The sequence below is a fragment of the Rhinoderma darwinii genome, chromosome 7, assembly GCF_050947455.1.
Source record: "Rhinoderma darwinii isolate aRhiDar2 chromosome 7, aRhiDar2.hap1, whole genome shotgun sequence".
NCBI lineage: Eukaryota > Metazoa > Chordata > Amphibia > Anura > Rhinodermatidae > Rhinoderma > Rhinoderma darwinii.
In genome coordinates, this window is record NC_134693.1 from 143938813 (window position 1) to 143944374 (window position 5562).

General features: G+C 46.5%; 1 long non-coding RNA gene across 2 annotated transcripts in view; it reads left to right on the forward strand.

The window, feature by feature from the left end:
• Positions 1–5562, forward strand: part of LOC142656942 (uncharacterized) — a 37229-nt gene that overhangs the window by 4676 nt on the left and 26991 nt on the right. For both annotated transcript variants that reach the window (XR_012849777.1, XR_012849776.1), the window contains exon 2: positions 444–520. This is a non-coding gene — a long non-coding RNA (uncharacterized LOC142656942). The remainder of the gene's footprint in view (positions 1–443; positions 521–5562) is intronic.

Consider the following 5562-nt stretch of genomic DNA (forward strand, 5'->3'; position numbering starts at 1 on the left):
GGTTTTTACATGCAATTTTTACTGCATATTAGTCGCATGTCCTCAATGATGTCACAATGTGGCGACCACGAACCGTGGCAGCGATGCAGGGTCTGAACCTGATGTCTAAGGAGTTCAGAGGTCTAATCGCACGGTGCAGTCATATGACTATTTTTCTGCGCTGTGTGAATGGACCCCGGCAGTCATACGTCATTAGATGTGAGGCTCTTGTATGACATTTCCCTTCTATAGAAAGTAACACAACACTTGTACCAGGCCCAGACGGCTCAGGGTCACCCTTCATCTTTGTACCAGTTTCCATTCATGCCTCTTGCCGCTTGTGTGTCGTAGTTCACCTCTCTCCATGTTTGCAACACAATTCTTCAGCCGTGTGTGCAGTTAGGAAATCGCTGTCTGGTCTTATAATGTCCTAATTAACAACTTTTTTTCTTATATTGTAATAGCGCTGCAGTCACTAGACCTCGACGCTGCCCACAGAACATTGCCAGGACGTCACAGGGGAATTGGAGCCCAGTTACAAGTAAGTCATGTCTTCCAAGGGTTGTTCAGTAATTATAATGTTGCATCGTGTAGTGCAGATAATTAATTCCATGAATCCAGAGTGACCCGTAGCCAATGTAACCGTGCAAAACAGAACACATAAGGCCCAGGTCACACTTATGTTTTGACTTCCTTTTTTTTTTTTCTTCCTGAAACTGGTAACAAGTTGACATCCCTCTGCATCAGCTTTTCAGTCCGTCTCCCATTGATCTCAATCGAGCGTGGTAAAACGCGTCAGTTTCATCAGGAAAAAAAGGAAGATTTTCCATCCGGGATGAATCCGTATCGTGTCTGAGCGCAGTCTGTCCGTGGCATCCGTTTTCCTCAGTTTCCGTTTTTTTTACGTCTGTTTCAGCATTCTTTTCAGTGTCTCCTAGCCACCCATTCATGTAAAGCAGACCGCATGTGGATTGTGTCTGTGTGCTGTTTTTTTTGCAGACTCATTGACTTGAATGGGCAAATTTAGCGTTGCACTCGGGTGTTCCGTTATTCCCATAGACTTTGAATAGAGCGTTAGAGCGCGTGCTCGACCACCGCCCCATTCAACTCCTCCAGACTAGCGGTTTTGCAGCTGGGGGAACACTGAACCCCCATTCTGGCAATTGTTGGGATAAAAGTGTTCAGGCCCCCACTGATCTAACCGTTATCACCTTTCCAGTGAATAGATGATAACCGGAATACCCCCAAGCTATGTACACCTTTTTGAAGGCTTTTTTTTTTTTTTAATAAATTGATCAGTCAGTGTGATTAGTGGAACTTCTTAATTCGTTTTTATTAAAAATTCGTTTTACTTTTGGAGATACAGCTGCTTTGTATTCTCTACAGAACAGTCGTATCATTCGCTATTCACTGAATCCGTCAGTCCCGCGGACCTGACGGGTTCGGTAACAGCGGGTCCTGAGTGTCTGACAGTTCATAACTTAGATATGATAGATTACAGGTGGATCCTGCATGTCAGCCACACTCAGGACCCGCTGTCATTGCACCGGTCAGGTCCGCGGGACTGACGGATTCAGTGAATAGTGAACGATACAGCTGCTCTGTATAGAGAATACAAAGCAGCTTGCGATTATAGACGCGTATAGGACATGTTCTATATTATGCTGATCATTGCTACGGCCCAGACACACATCTGTAATTATACGGAAAGATGTCCGTGGCCTATAGAAACGTATAGGTCCGCAGATTATCCGTAATTAGAGATGAAAACTACGGTCGTGAGCACGGGGCCGAACTGCGTATCTCCAGACTGAGGCAAAGAGCGATAAGTGTCTAGTCTACAAGTACAGGAGCGTGTTCGTCGCATTGAAGGTTAATGAGAAGTAACGTCTTATTGTCTGGGGTCTCGTCTGTGTCCATCACGTAGGGGCATCACCTGGGTAGTGGCTATTCAGTGACATGGAGCGCACACATGACGGCACGGAGTGGCTTTCATCTGCGTGTCGGACATGTCTGGGCCACACACACACTCCTGTACACAACGTACATGTTCCTTGGAAGACGCTCTCCACGTGTCCGGTCCAGAACGGTCTTTGAAGTGAACGTGGATGAGTCAGAGGCTTCTACATCCAGACGTTTGTCTTTGAACTGCATCCAGCTCTGTATTCTGACATGTGCGGAGTTAGTGGGATCCAGACATCCCTGAAGGAGACATGAAAGGTTTCAGGAACGGCTCCGCTACGAAATGTTCTCTGAAATCTGCCACTGAGAAGAGCTGAATATTTACCACGAAAGCCAATATTCAATATCACTGAAAAATAGGTAAACAATGTCCGCTACAAATTGTGAGATCACTGGGGAATTGGTGGAAGAACTAAAATGTAACTTTTATTAGATAGATCATAAAAAATGTTGGCATTCAAGGTGCCCAGTGACGGATATTCAGTCACTTCTATCTGGTCTGGAGCGGCTATCACAGATCATTCCATCAGGATATGTGGTTAAGGGCCTGTTCACATCACCGTTCGCTTTCCGTTGCGGGGTTCAGTCGACTGCGCTATTGATTCCGTCAGAAAAACGGAAACCTGCCGGAATGCTGACGAACGGAAACCATTAGCTATGTTTCCGTCACCATTGATATCAATGGTGACTGAAATGGAAGCTGTGGTTTCACTTTCCGTTGCGGGGTTCACCCGACGGAAACCTCCGACGGAACCCCGGAACGGAAAGCGAACGGTGATGTGAACAGGCCCAAACAGAAACCATTTGCATGAGATCCGTCACCATTGAAATCAATAGTGATGCAAACGGAAACCTATGGTTCTTTCAGTCGGGGTTCCATTCATGGAAAACTCCGACAGAACCCATGAACGGAGCCCTGACACAGATGTGAACGGAGCCTAAGAGCGGGATCATCAGGAGTAATTGATGTTATGACAGAATTTGATCTTCAGCAGGAAAAGCTGCGATTGTACTGCTAGGTAGATGAGCAGTTAAACCTGCTGAGCTCAAGCTCTGATGGTGGACTCGTGCTCATTGATGTGAGGTCACACATGGCAGCGGTGAGACCACCAACTATAAGAGGATAAGACCCCGCAACACCCCCCCCCCCCCCACATCATCAGGACCCTGATTGGCCTGACGGAGCGTCGGTGTGTTTGGTAGAGGAGGTGGCCGGGAGGGGCGTCCGTAGCCATGGCAGCAGGACGCTGCTTCACTGGGAACTTCTATCTAGAGACCAACATCACATCCAAGAGACACCATGTGAAGGGCGAGTATGAGAGCAGATGAAGGTCCCGTCATCGCTGGCACCATCCACAACAACATAACAAAAGTGATACCAATTGATAAATGATGGTGTTTGCCTAAAAACGGCTAATATGTCTGGAGCAACTTGGACTTCCCGTCCCGGGTGCCATAATAATGTACCACCGTAAAGCTGATCATTAAAGTTTTAGTGCATAGGGTAGACCTCCGAAGAGGAGCGTACCAGAAATCAATAAGCTCCATAAATAAAGAGCTGAATGGCAGATATTACCAGAGTAGAGGGGTAACCTTCCTACCCAATAAATGGCGCAAAGTAGATCGAGCCATTGAGACCCCGCGGTTTAACACTTGAGCCGGAACGTCCATTGAGCTTCCTCATGTGAGAGACAATTGTCCAGGTCACCACCCCTTGGAGAAGGGCGAATTTTCTCTCTACCCTGGAATGTAAGGCAACTAGGATCCGCCATGTCTGGCCAAGGGACGGTCGTCTTCCCTCAAAATATTGCCAACGTGGTCCGGTTTTTAAAGTCCAATATTACGGAGTGTGTGCCGGGTCTGGATCTGCAACCTGTGGCCCCCCCATCTGCCAGTCACCTAAACAATATGCAATGCTGATACTTGTAGTCCTTAAAAGGGTGACCAAAAGCTTTCGATCTCTAGTGAAGGTAACCAGTGTATTAACAGAAATGATAACGGACACCTCACTAGCCGGCAGTGCATGCTAGGATTTGTCTCTGTTCCAGGTAATCACCAGATCACACAACGAGCCGCTTTGTAACGTTGTTCTGGCTGCATGTCACCTGTGCATCGCTCTATATCTTCAGGCTGTATCTGAAATCAGTGCGGCCCTCGTCACCGTGCGTGAATACGTCACTAAGTTTTCCAGTCCTATGTAAATAAAGCGTAATCATTGTATAACCGAAAATTCTGTATCTTTCTAATAGAGTTGCGGTTAAACCCGCATAAAAATTCATTCGTTACTGGAACAATATTATGCGTTTTTTTTTTACCCCAATCCGGATTTTGGATACAGTTTTAACTTCACCTCGAATGCAACGTCTGAATACTCCCTGAGAGTGTACGGTGATAATCTACTGTCACCACATATGGGGGTCCTTGCTGGGGGGGGGGGGGCTCTGCCCACCGCACTCCTGTACAAAAACTTCCTGCCCGGAAATACTTTTTAGTGAATTAATAATTAGCAAATTTTAATATCCGTGGGGAGACCCTGATATTGGGGGGGATTGTTGACCGGAACCATCACATGCAGGCGCAGGATTATACGCAGACTTCAGACTCAAACCTTCCCATTGTCCCTAGAAGCCGCCACGGTCCCGGAATAATCCACGCGTCCTCTAAATAATCGCTTTTATTGTGTTAACTTAATAGTTCATTTTCTCTCGTCGGTTCTCGCACAATATTATCCAGTACTTCTCCAACCGTAGCAAGGACCAGCCTGGGCCGGCCACGCAGACCTGTAGCAGCAGAAAGGGTTAATTTATACTTTAAAGATATTTACACTAACAAAAATAATATTCTGTCTGTACTCGGGGCGTCCGGTTGTGGGGGGCCCAATAATCTCATCGGTCACTGATGAGTCGTATTGGGGACATTCTCGTGACTGAAATGTATAAGACCATGGAGTGTATATGTGTGTGTGTGTGTGTGTGTGTGTGTGTGTGTGTATATGTGTGTGTGTGTGTATATATATATATATATATATATATATATATATATACATACACAATCACTGATAGGAGGCCGGGCGGTGTGCTTGGCACGGAGCTCACGCCGCTGGTTTAAGATAAATACTTATATTTTACAATAAGAAGAACGCAAAGTTATTGGCATTCAGCGTCTTTATAACGGACCGTAACCCTGGTTTACTGTGAGCTGGGGCACATGTGGACAACCCTTCTCTTTCTGTAGGGCCACAGGGGCCGTCCAGCCACGCAGCCCGTGTAACAGTCCTTGATGTTTCTGAAACACCGGGATGTTCAATGTCCTTCGGTCACCTGCACATCGTGGATGCGGACAGCCGGTATTCATTAAGACTGGATTCACACGCAGCAGATTTTGTGGCAGAAAATCCGTTCCATTTATCTGGATGTGACTTGCAGAAATCCCTGCACCTGCTGCAGAAACCACCACATTGAGATGAAGGAAACTGATTTACTGCAACAAAATCTGCCGCATGTGAATCCAGCCCAATACTGACCGGTACGTTGCACCTCGTTGTTTTCTTCAGGTGTCAGGTCATCTTTCTGCCTCCACTTTGGGGAAGGTTCAAGGTTTCCTTTAAAACGCATTCACGAC